The following is a 19,166-nucleotide window of genomic DNA, read 5'->3' on the forward strand; positions in this document are numbered from 1 at the left end:
AGTGGTGAGGCCAGCGTATGGTGCCATCGGCCTAAGACAGGGCCCATGGTCTGTATCGCTCATGCGGATCGGTGCGGTAGGTTAGCCTCTGTAGCGACGTCATTTTAGGTTCGTTAGCCTAATTTGCTATTGTGTTAGCTTCTGAGGCCTGCCTGCCGATTTTCCGATAGCTGTACCCATAGGTGGTTAGCTTTTGCTTATGGCCACTCGTTCGGGTCGGTGTGATTTGTTTACAGCTAGAATTTGTTAGTTTAGAAATATTGAGTGGTTTTAGTTTCAGATTTAGTGATTGTTTTTATGAAGAATCACCAAGACACATCCGAGAGGATAGTAAGACCGTAACAGACTGTTTTCCTTGGTTATAAATATGGTTTGAGTTGTTATTACTGTGGATGATTATAACGTCAAAAAACATATCGGTCAATAGTCTCACAAAATACCTGTTATTTTTACGTAATTAAGAATTTAAAAACCATTAAAGTTCAAGACGTATGTCTTATGTATATTACGTAAGTGTTAGCCGAAATTACCTGCTGACTTTGCATACTTTTTCCCGCAAATGATTTATATATTAATAATCGAAATGCGTTTACAACTTTTAAGTAACAATGGAAAGGAATTTTGTGAAACGTGCTAGTGGAAAACTTCAAAACTTCATGCCTTTATGGCTTATGCCCACAACGTTCGGCAACGAAGTCAGCTGGCGTCTCTCTTCATTTAAATTAGCAGGAATATAGCGCTTGCTGTGTACTAATAGTGGTAGCTCGAATGGGCGTCATGCGAAGTCCACCCAGAACAAATACAACGAACAAAATAAGATAAAACAAGTGGTTAAGACAATAGGCTACAATGGTAAAAATCGTTGGTTTGCATCCCACTGGGTACAAAAGCATTTTTTTCTTCTTCATGTTTGTGACACATTCTGAGACTTTGTTATTCGTGAAAGTTAAATATTTTTCTACAACATTCATTGTTATTTACATGTAAGAGCTCGCTTTCTCAGTAATGAGTATTTTCGATTTCGTGACTTATGTATATTTAAAAAATGAAAGACGAAATTGCTACAGATGAACTGCTGTGTGTGAAATAACCTACAGTTATATTTATATCTTTTCCTGTGACAAATAATTCATCATTTTCTTCCGAATATGTAGCGATTTCTGAGTGTGCGGTTAGATAGGAATCTAAGAGCACAATTTAAATTACTACGAAAGAAACTATCAGCAATCATCTTTATACTCTTGTTTGTCACGAGTATTTATCTATGATCTAGTCCTTAACAACAGTAGACAAAGATGAAAGATCCCTGCCATAATATCTTTAGACAATACTACCATATATGAAACATTTTGATTCATCAGATACATGTTATAAACTATGACGAACTTCAGTAGCTGCACTCACCACACACTCAATAAAAGGCGTTTTTTAAATTTTGGTTTTAAGACCCAAATCGTTCATCTATCACACAGGGAAGTAGTATACTTCATCTGGATCTCTAGGGGTGAGTTACAGCCACATTCCATGCATCTTCTTATTTTTTGACATTCTCTTAAACATTTTTTCGGGTGTTTTTATACATGTATTTGTACAATGCCATACTACACACCATTCCTAACTCATATTCCAAAATGTAAAATCCAAAACAAGATGTCAATATAAATGAGAATAAAATGACATAATATAGCACTTATAACAATTTCCAGAACACACTCAAATACCCTATCGTAATTATGCATGCACGGAAACATGCGGTCAGCGAAATTTGAGCAGTGCTACATACTCTAAATACACTTTTCGATATTCTATGCCTGTGTTGGCTGCCTGCCACTTCAGGATCATGGCGCTGTGCACGCTGCAGTGCACATGCGCGGATCTGCAGCAACTTTTGATTGGTTGTTGCGAGGAGAACTGACAACAGCGCCTTGCTTCGTTAGAATCTCGCGGCATCGATTCCAAAATGCTTACAGAATAACGTGCGGGCTTTCCTCGAAAAGAAGGCCATTTGGTGCGCTCGCTTACCGACTCGATCAGCAGAGTGGCCGAAAGTTATAGAATAGGGATCCCAGCCAGACACGTACATAATTCTGCAGCTCGGCGCTGAAATAAGCTGACGTAGTGTTCTGACTTGCAGCGGTGTACTGTAGCAGTAGACTAGATTGCTGCTTGCTGCAGCACAAGGCCATGCCTCCACAGCTGGCTAATTGATGGGAAGCGAACTCATGCCACAACACATATGACCAGAGAAAGTAAAAATGCTCTTCACCCAGCCATTAGCAGCACTTTCGACTTTCATTGGCATCATCACAGTCTCAATGTGTGGTCAAACAGGTACAGCCTCATCCAGTAGCATCATCTGTTGTATATGACTTTGTGCACAGAGCTAAGGCTGGTATTACACTATCAAATTACTTTTTCAAATATCCTTGTCAAAAATCTTTGTCAAAGATATTTGATGGTGTAATAGGGAACTTTGTCAAATGTCATCCAATATTTGATCAAATCTAGGACCTCGCTGTGGATTTGTTCAAAGAAGTCGCTTGTCTCCTTTTGACTGCAATGTGACATGTTACCACATGGAGCGCTAGCATCGCTGCAGCGTTGTGTCGTCTGTAGTGTTTTTATTAACATTGCCGATAAATACAATTGGTGTGTGCTGACAACTACAAAATTAATAGAGATGTATGAAGCTGATGAGGCACTTTACAACGTGAGGCACCCTGAATACAAAAATAGATTAAGAAGATTGGAGACCTAACCTAACCTAACCTAAACCTAACCTAACCCAACCCTCTCCTGCAGCAAGGAATCAGAGTGTTAAAGTGAGCCTGTCTTCTGCAGATGTAGCAGTTCTTAAGTGCATATTGTGCTTTGTGATATGAGAATACACTTCACTGGGCACAAACAGTTATGTATGCTCATCCATTCTTAAGTAATTGATGTACGACTTGACATCCTCCACTATAAGCTCACGTAACAAGTTTTGTTGAATGCTTTTATCGTGTCATCGTAAAACCCACAGCTTCACCCAGGTATGTTTCCTTTTTTTTCCCCCACTTCTCTTCCGCACATGCACACAGTGCAATTGTGGTACATTCAATGGCTGTGGTTAATAACAAGTTGTTGTTGTCAGCCATCTTTAACTTTGACGAAAAATATGATGACAGTGGTGAAATCTTCTCGGGTGATCAGCCGAGTAAAGGCGTCGTCTTCTCGCAACGTTTCGAAGGGTTTCGTACCCATCATCTTCAAGCGAAGTGATGGGTACGAAACCCTTCGAAACGTTGCGAGAAGACGACGCCTTTACTCGGCTGATCACCCGAGAAGATTTCACGAATGGAATACGCCGAGAAAGTCTCAAATCACATTTATGATGACAGTGTACTGCCCCTTCTAGCACTACATCAAAGATCTTTGTCAAATATATTTGACAGAATATTTGATCACATCATTGATCAAATCTTTGACAAAGAAATTTGATAGTGTAATACTGGCCTAAAGAGAGGTGGGCTATAGAGTGGTGCGGCAACTGTCATTGAAGGAAAGCTGAACAAGAACAAAAATGATTAGAGAACAAGTTATCACAGTAAACAAAAAACACATTACAAATAATTCAGCAAGAAATAGAGTACAGCCCATCAATGTCAACAAGGGAGAATTTTACTGTACTGAGAATGAACTACAGTGTTGGTGCTGGGACTATATGGCATCTGGGTAGCGTCAGGTGGCGAAGTGGCTCCAAGTGCAAGCAGGGTGAGTGGTGGCAGAGGGCGGTCGTAGACCAGAGCTGCTAGAAGCATGGCTCAGTGGGTGTACTCTGTTGGCTATGCTGGAACCTGCATGACAACTATCAGCATTGGATGGAAAATTGCAGTTCCGCTTCCACCTGTGATACGCCAGTGGAGTGGTATAAATATGTGATACCACATAATCAGCTTAGAGTAGCCGCTGGTCTACGAGCTATGAGCTAGCCATGGTGGTTCTGCGCCTCAAACTAGTACCACTGAGAAGAGGCCAACCAATGGATGCCATCTTCTCACAGTACAGGCTGTCTCCGAGGGTCCTGGGTTCAATAAGTTGCGTCTGCATGTCCCTCCCTGCTAAGTGCCTTTGGCCACGTGCAGTATTCATCATTCAGTAGTGACAGTAAGCATCCTACAGAGCTGACGCCCATCTCGTGTCAACAGGCCCACACACTGCCAACTGCTGTTATGCTGTCACAGCACTCTGCTGTCTCAGAGCAGTCACTCACCACCCACTATCTATGGCAGGCTCCTCGCTGCAATCATCAATCTTACAACATGTCTGGTGGAAAGGCAATGCAGGAACCTGTAATGAACTTCTGCCCTGGAGTACTGTATCGCACAGACCAATCCTTCAGCTACACCACTGTGAAATTAAAATCAACAGAAGATTTGTAAGCAAAGAAGCTGAAATTGATTCGATATATTAAGTTCCAAAATGTTTGTACTACCTCCCACGTTAATGAACAAGGTTAATAGATGATCAAGGTATGGTATCTTCTGGAATAAGAGATGATATTCAAGATAACTACAGATTTATTAAAAAAGAAGAAGTATGACATCAGACATAAAGAGAAATAAACTACATTGAATACATTCAAGTACCTGTCTATTGAAATAAAGTATTTTCTGATGTATGCTTCACAAAGCAGGACAGTGGGTGGAAAATTAACTGTGCCTCTGACTTTAAACAACGCTAACACATTCTGAGTGAATCTACTTCAGTTGACAGTGATTGTGAATTGCAAAGCTGCAAGCTCAAATGATATGTATAAACTGAACCGTGACTGCTGCTGTCAGAACAAGCATGCCATGGACGGTGAAAATTCACCTTAAAGGTTCATAACGCGCTGAAGCTGCGAAATGCCCACCACACACCTGCAGGAATCTGCAGTGTTGCCACCAGCACACCTCTGTGTCGGCACGAATGGTGAACTTCCATCTTCTTCTCTCATCCCAAGATCTATGATCGTGTCCCGAGATCAAAAATCATAATCACAATCTAACACGATTTATGGCCAATACCCAAATCTCAATCTCACTAGCAAGGTGGCCAAAGACCGATTTAAAATTGCTCCGTCTCTACCGTATCATTTCCAAAAACACTCCCCATGGAGAACTCTCTAAAGAACTAAATATACACATCTATATATGGCAGCACTACTTTACCCTAAACATGCTATTCTGGTCTCTCAGTACAGCCTCCCTCCAGAAGATGGGCAAATTCCTTTCTGCCAGTCCTATCATTGTACACTGATGAGAACAGACGGCCACCGTTTATGTCTTCTGACGTCGCCGTCGGATTTCCAAACAAGGCATCGTTTCTCTATTCGTGTGGGAAACCGCTTGGCATGGGTGCCTACGTGATTCCTAAAAATCGCAACGGCTCTCTGGGCGACAGTGTGTTGGAGGTCCTGCTGTGTCGACTCATCTCAGGAACCGAGGCGAAATGTTTTCACGATCCTTACAGATACGGATCTCGCAGGAAGGTCCACAGAAAATATCGAGTGGATAACTGCAGAACCCGAAAAATGTCTCCTCCTTGACAGGGATCAACTATCAGGACGCATGTTCACCAGGACTCGGCTAAAAAAGTTGTAAAGACTCTGCCTCAAATTAAAAGGCGGACATACTCGTACACAGGTGGACTGGATATTTATTTGCGGATGGTTTCAGAATAAGTGGAGATTTCATGTTACAAGAGCGAAGCAGTCACGTATGACATCTGTGGAATAGTTGGCTTGTGGCAGTGACAGTAGTATCTCTGTCTTGTGTATCTTTGTCTCAGTTGTAGTGCGGAAAGTGTCGAGTGTTGGACATGGAGTAAGGTGGCAGAAGTTTTAGTGTAGTCCATACTGGAGGAGGATTTTGCTGAAGAAAATTGTTAAGAATTATTAATCTGATGAAAGAACTTACAGGCGAAACATTTATGGAACATAGGGACTGGATTTGCATTATGGATATGTTTTTAAGGTAGTAATTTTTGCTGGCGTATGCTGATAATGTTGGCAATTCTTGCAACAGAACAGTTCACCTCCCCACCCCATTTTAGATCATTTCAGTTTGCATAATTGTAAAAGCATTGCCTTGTAAGACTTTTGCAAAGAAAGTAAAGTTTTTGATTATATGTGAGCTTTACGTTCTTGTGAAATAAGAATTTAAAATGCAGCACTGTCATTATAATGAACAGATTAGTATATTCATTTCAATGAAGAAGTTCGTTTGTAGCATGAAAAATCATCTCAATCTTACTCCAAGTAGTTTAGTTTTACTTCAGCATATTTTAGCTGGTGCGATTTCTTCATGCTGTGCTGTTGCTTCTGATTATCTTGTAATTTTTCAGGTGAGACTATTTTCACGTTTTTCTTGGTCCCTTCATTTTGCGTCTCATGTTTCCATTGTGCAAATTCTAAGCATTTTCTTTGCAGACGTAATTCAGGTTTTTAATGGGCCAGTGTACAGTGTGTGTTGCATAGTGTTGCCACATAATTTCAGTGTTTCAATTTTTTGGGCAGTGCACAGTTCAGTTGTGGTAGTGGTTTTTGAATAACAAATTTGATTTAATTTCCTGTACAGTGAACGCTAGTTAGTTTTGTCTTTATGTAAATGTGTGCACTGAGACACAATATTCACAATAGTAATTTCAGTTCAACCTTTTAACGACAGAGTATAGTACATTTAATTTTTAGTAAAAAAATAAAAAAAAACGGGCAAACAATTTAACTCACGTGAACGAAAGAACGACAATGTCAGAGCAAACAAGTTTCAAAATCTCTGAGAATATGTACTGTGGCCAAAGCAGCAACCAAGTCTCCGAGAGTAAATACCTGTGCCTGTGCCCCTTCCTCGTTCTCTGAACTGACATCAGTAAAGTGGCTGTTTCACCATCTATGTTCGGCATGCTTCCCATTGTTCGGTTACAGCCTTAATATCGAACAAAACCTTCTACCAAACATAAACTGCGTCTCATCACCACAAATTACTCCATGCAGTTAGGTACCAATAAACTCAGAACCCAATCACTGTCAACTCTCTTTCTTAAGCATCATTTAGCCCACAGTGCCTTCCTAATTAGATATGAGTGCCCTAATTGTATACATCTGTATGACTTGAATAATTAAAGTGGAAAAAAGGCGAGGCAAAATGACTTTCCATCTTTTAACCTCCTGTATGGAAGCACCGATCATGAAGAAAGCTGTTGCTGATTAAGCGTTCTTGACTCCATGCTCAGAACATTACTGGAAGATCCCATCCCACAGCTCCCACAAATGCCATTCTGGGGCAGAAGTGGCCATCCTGCAGCTTTAGTGTCTGCAAAGTGGTCGACATACATTTGGCCTCATTACCTGTGATGTCTGCCTGTTACAGGAGAAATTCTGTTGTTTCAATTTTCTTAAACCCTTGTACAAAATTATTCACTGTTCGCAATATGACTCACAAGAAAATAATTTTTGATTTAAACTGTCTTCTACTGTTGAATTGCTTGAACAAGTTGGGAGATCTTTGACACCTCTCCTGTAAAGGTGACAGGGAGACAGTACCCTCATGGAAGTCCATTCTTAGGGTGGACATCATGTTCTGTTTTTTTTTTTTTTTCCAGTCCTCCGTCTTCTGACTGGTTTGATGCAGCCAACAACGAATTGCTCTCCTATGTCACCCTCGTCATCTCAGACTAGCACTTACAGCTAATATGCTCAATTATTTATTGGATTTGTTACTGGCCAAACCTGATTTTAGGATGAACTAGTTTCGCCTAGGTCAAACTCGTTCATTCTGTTACCGACAGGATAAAACAGTTTAGTCTACGTCGAGTCTGAACTAATTTTGCCTAGTAGGAACACATGTCGCTGCCATACAAACGGGGAATTCCCGAGTCATCTGTGATTCGCCCCTTGCGCCCCTCAACCGCTCTTCGCTTGCACTGTTCTTTGTTTTGAACGGTATTTTGCATCGACGCTTGAGAGTGTTAATTTCCTGGTTGCGTTTAAGAGATTTTATTATAATTCTAGTATAGTTATTATGAAGCGTTTCATCATGGATAAGCCTTCGTGTAGTAGACAAGCCAATCAAAAGCTGTGGAGAGAAAAGTTTCTGGAGGAAATTTCGCAGAGTGAAAACAAAAAGTCTTCTCATTATAATGTGTTATCAGTAGACGAATATGATGATTTGGTTAAACAAGTAGAAGATGCATAAAAGTTCAAAAAAGAACATCATTACAAAAAAGAAGACTGAAACGATTTGCTGTTTTGGAAATTGGTGATGTGAATAAATTCATTGCACAGTGTGAAGGGAATAGAAAATACTTTGTTTCAGCTGATGTTCTTTATGATGTGATTGACGCAGCTCATGTAGCTGTGGGTCATAGTGGTCGCAATAGGGTGTTAGCCGAGATATCAAAAAAATATGCCAATATCACAAAGGAAATGATATGCCTCTATTTATCAATGTATGATGTTCTTCAACAAAAGAAGACAAAAAAGCAAAGAGGGCTAGTTCCAAAGCCAATTCTCCACTCTGAAATGAATAGCAGATGTCAAGTCGATTTGATTGATTTCCAAACATGACCAGATGGGAATTTAAAATTCATTCTAGTTTACCAAGACCATCTCACAAAATTTGTTCTCCTTCATATGTTAGCATCAAAGAGGGCTCAAGAAGTGGCTTATAATTTGAATGACATATTCCTAACTGTAGGGGCGCTGTGCATTCTTCAATCTGATTATGTCAGAGAATTTGTAAATTATGTTATAAGTGAACTCGCAAAACTTTGGTCAGAACAAAAAATTGTGCGTGGAAAACCAAGGCGCAGCCAAAGTCAGGGTTCTGTTGAACATGCCAACCAAGATATTGAAAATATGACAAGTTCTTGGTTAAAGGACAACAATTCGACAAAGTCGTCGAAAAGATTAAGGTATTTCCAATTCACGAAAAATCGAGCTTACCACTCTGGCTTAAAACAATCACCTTGATTGGCTTGTCTACTACACGAAGGCTTATCCATGATGAAACGAAATCGACCATAGAGTAAGACTTTCCACTTCCTCATTGTCTCAAGAAATCATAAATGATGTTCAGGATGAAGATGACCTAAAGAAGGCAATCAAAATGCAAGCAATACTGAACAGTACAACGACAGTGATGATGATAACATCGTGAAAATTGACACAAACGATATTCAAAATGCCAGAAAACTTGCGATAGGAAATTAAGAAAAAAAAACAAGCTAAAAGAATGAAAGCTTCCTCTGACAGATCCCATACACCAGCTGACATGGGAGTCAACGTAACCATACCTATTCCAGATGTAGATAAAGGCAGAGATGACCTTTGAAATGTAATTGGAGTAATGCTTCAAAAGACTGATGAGAGCTTCTACAGAGTTGGCACCAAACATGGTGCACTTCAAAAACATTATTGCAGGTATAACTTTATTAAATTTTTTCATAATTTTTTGTAATAAAATATTAAAAAATATTGGTTTCAACTTCTTTTTTATTTTTTTTTGAACTTATTTCGACGTCTGCATTCAGAAGTTTTTAGATGTGGGAGACATTAACCAGGATATTGAAATATCTTTAAGGAGTGCAGGCACAAAACATTCTGTTGGATCAGGGCAAGGTTTCGTGAAATGCAGTTGCATGAAAAACTGTACAACAAACAAATGCAATTGTAAGAAAAGCAAATTACCTTGCAATTCTAAGTACCACCAAAGTAAACCTTGCAAAATTAAGTAAATAAGCAAACTGCAGCTAAGGTGATTTCTGTGGATGAATATATATGTAAGTTGATCTAGTGATAGATATGAAATTACTGATTAGTTAATAAATAACTTTAATGAATCATATTGACTATTTTATTTCTATTCCTTTATTCAGTTTAGTTTGAAAAGCTTATAGAAGATACAGACTAGGCGAAGTTAGTTCAGACTAGGATGTAACAGTTTATCCTAAAGCATGTAAATTCTAACTAGGATAAACCGATTCGACCTAGGCTAAACTGTTTTATCCTATCGGTAACAGGATGAAAGAGTTTGACCTAGGCGAAACTAGTTCATCCTAAAATCGAGTTTGGCCAGTAACAGATATACTCAAATCTATGTCTTTCTTTTCAGTTTTGACGCATGTCCTATCATCCTATCATCTTGTTTCCCATATGTTTCTTTCTTACTCGATTTTGTGGAGAACCTCTTTTTTCCCTATCTTATCAGATCACCAGACTTTCAACATCCTTCTGTAGCATCATATCTGAAACACTTCGATCCTCTTCTCTTACAATGTTCCCAAAGCACCATAGAATGCTGTACTCCAAAAGCAGGTTCTCAGAAATGTCTTCCTCACATTAATGCCCATGTTTGATGCTAGTAGATTTGCTCTCTTTGCCTGTGCTAGTCTGCTTTTTATGTCCTCCTTGCTTCATCCTGCATGTGATGTTTTTCTTCCAAGGTAGCAGAATTCCTAACTTTGTCTGCTTTGTGATCACCAATTTGGATGTTAAGTTTCTGCCTATTCGCATTTCTGTTTCTTCTTATTACTTTTCGTCTTTCTTCGGTTGAGCCACCCATAGTGTGTGCTCATTAGACTGTTCATTCCATTTGGCACTTCCTGAAGTTCGTAGTCACGTCAGCGGGCATAACTGTATTACCAGCATATCTTATCGTTGATATTCTTTCATCTTGAATTTTAATGCCACTCTTGAATCTTTCTTCTATTTCCGTCATTACTTCTTCGACGTATGCATGATGATTCAAAATTCCTATTACAGGCTTCTAGGGGCTGTAGAAGGGAGTTAAGTAGACGAAGCTTTCAGAAGGAACCCATGTCTAGAAATTTTTCGTTTGGACGTAAAATTAGTTTCAGGATGGGATCACTTTCAAATCTCTCGCTTCACAGTACGTACACAGCGGAGACAATGTACTCTGACCTGTGTGCTGTAGGAACACATGACCTCGGCAACGTTTCAGGAGCTGCTCGTCGGGTTCTCTTCTGCGTGACGAAAGACGTCATTTTCAGAGTCGAAAGTGCAGCACGTCCTTGGCGCACCGCAGCCAACCCTCATAGTTTCTTACATTCCAATTTTGTTGCAGCCGTTGTTGTAATCGGACGAAGGTATTATGTGATGTCACAACTACAACAGGGAATGACGACGGCGCCCTTTCTCGGAGGTCTGATCTTCAAATTATTTTAAATCCAAATGGTACGTTTCCGAACATGGATTCCTTATTAAAACTTCATCTACCAAGTCTTCTCTATAACCCCTGGAAGCCTGTAATAGGAATTTTGAATTACGTTGTTGGTTGAAAAGTAGGGGCGAAAGACGGGATCCCTGTTTAACACGTAATTTTAATCCGAAGCCTTCTTTTTTCGCCTACCATTCTTAATGCTCCCTCTTGGTTCTTGTTCATATAGTATATTATCCAACTTTCCATAGCTTACTCCTATTTTGAATATTTGTAGTATGGTGCAGCAGAGTCAGGAACTCTAAAATGTAATTATATTAAAATTTCATCCTCCAGTTGCATAAGCAAAGAAACTTTACCTAGGTTTCGGCTATAAGAATGTAACCTTCTTCAGAAATGTCACAATATAAAACTAAATTAATACATGACGAGGCCAATATCTGGCATGCTTTAATTTAATTTTATACTGTGACATTTCTGAAGAAGGCTACATTCTTATAGCCGAAACCTAGGTAAAGTTTCTTTGCTTATGCAACTGGAGGATGAAATTTTAATGTAATTACTTTTATTTTTCTATAGTATGTTATCCAACTTTCCATAGCTTACTCCTATTTTTCTCAGACTTTCAAATATCTTGCACAATTTTACATTGTCGAACTTTTTTCCGGGTTCACAAATCCTATGAACGTTCCTTGATTTTCCTTCAGTCTTGTTTTCATTATCAAGTGCGACATTAGAACTGTCTCTCTAGTGCCTTTACCTATCCCAAAGCCAAACTGATTATCATCTAACAGATTCTCAGTTTCGTCTACTGCATGTTTGATCTGTAAAGCAGAAGAGGGACGGGAGGCGAATGTTATAGGGAGCAGTACTGGCGATCTCTGTGCCATTATCTTTCTACTCCTCTTTCTCCACATCCTTCACCTTTGTTTAGGGATGTTGTCTCTTGCACTAAAGTTGTTGATCAGTAAGTGCATCCTCTGCTAGGATCCCCACTCAGACATTTTGCTGGATGTCTTGGTGCTCTGATATTCAAAGAAAGTTTATGGAACTTCCATACCACTGTAGATCAACCACATTGCGTAGTTATGCACTGGAGGAAAGTGTAACAGGTAAAAACTGTAGAAGGGGACAGTAGACAGGTTGCAGATAGTGCAGAGAAGACTGCCTACGAAATATTTATATGATCCATCCTGGAATATTACTTAAGCGAATGATATGCATACCAAATACGACTAACAGAGGATATTGAATGTAGACACGACGAAGGATCACAAGTTTGTTTGGCTAATGGGAGAGCATCGTGAAGATGCTGGAAAATTTGAATTTGCAGATCCCTTGAGATAGACCCCAAGTAGCCAGCGGTAGCCTACTTGCAATGAAGTATCCTCTTACTGTGGAATGAGACTTGTTGAAATGAGACACACATTTTGCAACAACAATTGTATATTACAAGAACCAAACTAGTACAACTTCTCAGAGTAAATATCTACACAACTTGAGAACTGAAATGTCTTGAGGAGCAGGGAAGGCTAACGACGATACAGTCCCAGAAGGCTGGAAGCTCGTAGACAGTCTCCTGATAGCAGCAGGTGCTGCGACGATAAGGTCCCATGAGGTTGGGAGCTCATCGACGGTCAACTGGTAACGACATGATCCCATGAGTCTGGGGGCTTGTAGGTAGTCAACTGGTGAGCCGTAAAGTACTGTAACGACATGGTCTCACAAGGCAATTGACTCATGGATCATCACGATGAATACTGATTGACTGGAATGTAGCGTCGCATGTGGCTCGAGATGAAGGCACCACCTTGGAGGGCAGTGGGAGCGGCAGCGGCATGTGTGTCCTATAGGGGAGACTCATAGACTTCAAGCGGCTGTTGGTTGCTCCGAGCTCGGGACGTAAATGGCACTCCCTGCACTACAGCATGATCACTGGAACTTTTCCTCTGGACTTTGGTGGTGTATTGGCCTTTTGTACCTTGCCTCCAATAACTTGTTGCATGTTTTCAAATATTGCTTGTGGTTGACAACTCGTTCTGCTGAAATCTGAAACAAATAGAACAATGTTTGTGCTGGCGGATGATTAGGTTTCCTCATTGTGCAGTAAAGGTCCCCGAAAATCGATGACGTGACTTGTGCTCTTCATTTGGCACCAGTTTATTTTGTCTTGGGATTTTTGAGAAGCGATGATTTGTCGAGTCTCCCAAATCTTATGTACACATTTCGTCGATCTCTACGCTGATTCTCCGCTGCACCTTGAAAGGTGGCTACACTGAGTCACAGCGCCAGAGATTGCGCCAAAGATTATTATTCCGCCGCCCCCACTGGCGCAGTAGTAGTTCAGAGGTTGCCGTGGGCAGTACTTGTTGAGAGGATGTCGAGAGCAGTACTAGTTCAGAGGATGTCGAGTGCAGTTGTTGTTCTGTTGGGCGAGTGAGTAGATGTTGCTCGGTTGGTGTAATGTATAGATGGAAGATGTTGCAATGATCACAGTGTATTTTTCGTCAGTATATACTGAGGAAAAAAAAATTATTTCACATTTCTTTAATGACAATGCCTCTTGGTCACAGGTTCAGTCAACAAATCATCTGGCTCGTGTTCATGTATTAGACTTGTAATTCTGGCTTCTATGTGCAATTATAGTATTTCTGGTTTTTCAATTAGTTCATTGTAAATGATGTTTAAAATATCTTGTCGTATTGAGGGAGAACCGTGCCAGATACATGTACGTTGAGTCACACTACCACACACAGAACAGTTACACTTCTGCTTTGTTGTTTAGTAGCTTTTATAGTTGCAGGGGACTTAATTAATCAATTGTGTTAACGAAAATTTCTTGTCATTCTTTATTGTTATTTTATGCAAGCAGATTGCGTACTAATACTACTCAGGGCCAACCGCTTACGAGACTTCGTAACCGGACACACAGCTACTGAAATTATTGCATTTTAATTGAGCCCCCATGCAACCTTCACGGCAGTGAAGTTGGAGTGCGCTTCCTTCTTCTTGTCGTCTCGGAGGTAGCTTGTGAGCATTGTGTGCCGTTGTCGACAGGCCCTCTAGATGCCACGGCGTCTTTGAAGAGTGTTATCGCGTCTCCGGTGGCAGCGCAGTTCATCGCCATTGAGAGAAGTGTGGCAGCCGGCTCTACTTATGCCACCCGCAGGGCGGCTCGCCACACTGTCTTCTCACTTGTTGAGGTTGTGTGTGTCGGCAGTGGGCTGACCCACTCTCACAGGGAAAGATGGGGGCCCACAGTGGTGCTGCAACCTCATCATCTTCTGGTGCGAATGTCAATCTATCGGCTGCTTCCGCACAGCGACGTGGCGTCTCGTTCGTCTGTTCAACGAGCTGCATGCTGCAGCCTCGTCAGTCAGCTACGTGTGTGCCACTGCAGTTTGTGCGTGTGGGAGTGGATTTGCAGTCACTTTTTCAGTCTCTCATGTCGTGTTTGCCTGAAAATCTGACGCAGGCTACCTCGTTCCGACAATGTTTCAGTATGTGGCCATACTTTAGGCATTGGAAACATTGTGGTTTCTTCTCAAGGCTCTTGGGGAGCTTGTCGATGGCCCTGGTTATTACAAGGACCTCCGTGACGTCGAGGGTGCTCTCAGGGGATGGTGTGACCTCACTCCCTCTTCAAGGCGCGACGCTCATCTTTACAGTGAGGGACAAGGGTCTTCGACCGTTGGAGCGCTGGTGCAGCTCGACCGAACCCTACCACAGGACCAGCTCTCTGAGGTGCACGGTCACCTCTTGTCAGGTGTCTCGCCAGGGAAGACCGCGGATGAGGACCTTCAGAATCCGCTACTCAGTAGTTGATGGTTTCGCGTCTGCATGCTGTCGAAAGCCACGTAGCACACGATCTCTGTCGGTGCCGTTAATGACGATCACTTTAGGAATGTGGCCCTGGTCGATCGTGGTCGTGCTGAAGCCTGCCGGAGCAAGCTATATCAGTTGAACAAGCATATCCTTCCACGGTACGCCAGTAATTCGGATGTACACTGACATTACGTCTTCTGACCGTGGGGGAAGGGGGCGGCTGGTCTTCGGTTTCTGTTTTACCGCTAGGATCATCTTCTGCCGCTTCCGACCTGTCGCCCTTCATGGCTTCTACGCCGCATAGTGAGGGTGGTCGGTCTGCAGTGACAGAAACGTCTGATACCGCCTCCAACTTGCCCCATACATCTTCTGATGTTGCCGCTTCCTCGATGACTGTCAGAGAAACATTGCTGTTTTCCAACGGAGATCGCGGCGATTGTCGAACTCAGCAACGTCTGCGTCGTATCTTCCTCTCTTCTGGCATGCTAGCTGGCAGCATGTACATTGAGAGGAGTATCACAAGGGCGCAGCGCAACATTGTGATATTTCTAGGTCAGTTGCTCTCGCCGGGATCCCAAAAAAGACAAAAAGCGTTGCTCAACATGGGCGGAGCGCCGACGTAAGTACTCACCTGCGGAAGGAGACGTACGCTATATTACGTGAGCACGTGTCTTTGCGGACTTAACTAGCGCCCGCGACTTGCACGGCAAATAGTGACAGAGTTAGCGCCCCTGGACGCTGCGACGGCTTGACTGTACACAGCACCTTGCCTCTCCTATTGGCAAACAATCTCCTAGGTGAGGCAGGGGCTGTACCTGGCCCACGAAAGATACACATAAGTGTGGTGGCCGAAATATGCAATGTGGAGCCCTGGTTACACCACATACAAAGTATACAGAAGTATCAAGTGAAAAAGCTATAAATACAGTAAGAGTCTCTGGGTATCCCACCCACAGCTATCACGAAGGCAAGACTGGACTAATTACAGTGCGCACAGAGGCACTTAAACAATCATGTGTCGTGGTCTCTACAAGCAACGGATACGGCAGGAAATGCTAATGTTTGATACAACAGAAGGCAATCTCTGCCACGCATTCCATGGTGGTTCGCAGAATATGGACGTAAATGTGATGTGGGTGTAGGCATGGTCGATCAGTCATTTGGGACATGTCACCAAATATTTTAATCCTACAAAATTGTATTCAACTCCGAAAACATGATACTACTTAAAGCACAAATTTTGGTTTTACCGTGTCTACTAGGCTGTACCGTTGTCATCTTCAGTCCGAAATCTGGTTTGATGCAGTTATCTACACCGGTCTGTCCTGAGTAGGTCTCTTCATCGCTGCTTTAACTACTGAAACCTACATGCTACTGAATCGGCTTACTATACTCAAGCCTTAGTCTCCCTCTACAATTTTTGCCCTTAACTTTCCTCCATTAGCTAACTGACGATTCCTTGATGGTTCAGAATGTGCCCTTATCGACCGATCCCTCCTCTTAGTCAAATTGAGCCACAAATATCCATTTCCTCCAATTAGTTTCAGAACCTCCACTTTATTTATGCGACCTACACATCTAAACCTCAGCGTCTTCCTGTACCATATTTCAAAAGCTTCTGCTCTCTTCTGCTCTGATGTGTTTATCACTCACGGCTTACACCCATACGACAGGCTACCGTAGTGGCTTCCGAAGAACGGGGTGCCAAAGCAAGATTGGCACCTCGCAACAAAACCACAGGAGAGTAGAGCTGTTGCATGCCGCACTGACGAATGGGCGATGCCGGCGCAGCCAAGCTTCCCTAAGCCACCACAATCGAAGGTCTGGTTACAGCTGATCGGTGGTACGCTCGACCCAGTTCGCAGACGATAGCACTATCTTAGATAGATTGTTATTGTATTAAATGGCTTTGGCAGAACTTTATGCGGACATTATGTCAATTATATTTGAAGTGAATAGTCTTGTAAATTTGTGTGTATCAGGTGATACTTTAATATTCAGAGACAGTTGTAGATAATCAGAAAATACACGTGGAAATGGATTTTACCAAGTTAAGTAAATCGGCATATATTTATCGTAATAAAATCAACTAATATTTTATGTCTTATAGTTCCACTCAGTCTCCTCCCAGAGCAAACGAAAGAATCCAATGTTATGTCGGCGAGTGTATTTTCGTCTGGGACGACAGCTACACTACGGACAAAAGCCTCCATGAAAGACTTCCCAACATTTAAATTTACATTAGATTTTCAAATTTTTCTTTTCTAGAAACGTTTTTCTTCCTGTTGCCAGTCTGCGTTTAACATCTTCTCTGCTTCTACCACCATGCTGTTAATACGAATGAAGTGTCTCACGATAACATTCTTGTATAAAACATGCTCGGTTTTCCCGCCACGTCAGATCTCGATAAAACCTCAAGCTGTCGACAGCTGCCACCATCACTTCGTCAGGAGCAACTGATTTGTCATGCATTCGAGGATCACCACCATATCTTCCTCAAGACGAACTGGTTCAGTGCGCCATTCTGTGCACAGTGACTCCTCGAGTGTTAATGTATTGCAGATGTATGGTGCTGGCTCATAAGTCCTGGCGTTTTACTTAACGTTTAACTTTCCACAAAAAGAAACAACAATGACCAACAAATGGATCAGTAATGTGTTATCTATTGTAGCTTATATCTTCTTCTCAACGTTCAACGAGCTGTTCAGTGCTTCGACGGCAGAAGTCACCTGGTTTCCACTCGAAGAAATAGTCCGGCCCAGCTGTCAATTCCACATCATTATTGAGCGAAACGCCATGCAGTGCATTCTAGAGGAATCGGAACAGATGGATATTCGAAGGCGTCACGTCGGGAGAATACGGAGAATGTGGCAGCACGTCCCAGGTAATCAATCGTCTGAATGGCTTCCTTGGCGCTGTGCGGGCGTTAGCGTGTTACATAAGAACCCAAAGTCGCCGAGCAGGTCGTTTTTGTTTGATAGCAATGTTCAGTCGTTGCATTTGTTGGACGTGAAGTTCCGCACTCACTGTTTGCTTCCGATCAAGCAATTCGTAATGGATCATGCATGTCTTTGAGGTCGCAATTGCCGTCTTTGAATCGGTTAAACCAATTTTGAGCCGTCCCATGAGGCATCCTTTCTTCGCGTCGCACTTCAAGAATCTCTCGTGCAGCTTCTGTGGCTTTGCCACCTCGATGAAACACCAAAAGCAGGTTTCGAAAATGCCCTTTTGTGTCGACTTGCCACTCCATTTTAATGACATGAAAAGAACAAAGTACAGGGTGATTATAATTAAAGTTAAACTTTCAAAACGCTGTAGAAATAACACCATTGGTCAGAATGACGTCAAATTGCAACGGAATATTATCGGAGAAGGGGAAAAACGTGTTGCAGAACAACAAAATAGTGTGTAAATTGGTCAACAGATGGTGCTGTATGTGTCAGAATATGTACTGTCATGCACACGACCCATTCAAATTGGTATAGATGCGCCGCGTACATGGGTTTTCTTCCTTTCTCGTCTGCAACGGTCGCCATGACTGTCTCAATGAAGGATTGCGCTCTGCTTCTAAAGCTGTATTACAAGAATGATGACTGTGCACACGTCGCTCTGCAAGAGTTTCGGACACTGAAGGGTTTGAAAAAAAGGCGTTGGTCCGATGACTGCCTTGGGTCTGGAGAAAATGATTCGGAAATTCGAAAATACGGGTTCTTTTAGTGTGCAACCTGGTAGAGGGAGGAAACGAATTGATTCAACAGTGGAAGCAGTGGCCACAGCAATGCAGGAGGAGACAAGTGGTGATGTGCAAACGTGTAGTGCACGGAGAACTGCCCGAACATTGGTCATACCCGTGAGCACGGTTCGTAAAATCCTACAAAACATCCTTCTTTGCTTTCCATTCCAAATTACCCAAGCACGAGTTGCTTCATGTTGACCTGCCAGCAAGAGAGACTTTTGCTTTAGAATTTCTTGCTCGCATGGACATGGACAATGATTGGCCGTGGAAGATCTTGTGGACAGACGAAGCCCACTTTCATCTGACAGGATATGTCAATACACAGAATTATCGAATATGGGCAACGGAAAAACCACACGCAAATCAAAAAGTACCACTTCATCCTGAAAAGGTCAGTGTGGTGTGGG

This window comes from Schistocerca piceifrons, chromosome 1, assembly GCF_021461385.2.
Source record: "Schistocerca piceifrons isolate TAMUIC-IGC-003096 chromosome 1, iqSchPice1.1, whole genome shotgun sequence".
NCBI classification, from domain to species: Eukaryota; Metazoa; Arthropoda; class Insecta; order Orthoptera; family Acrididae; genus Schistocerca; species Schistocerca piceifrons.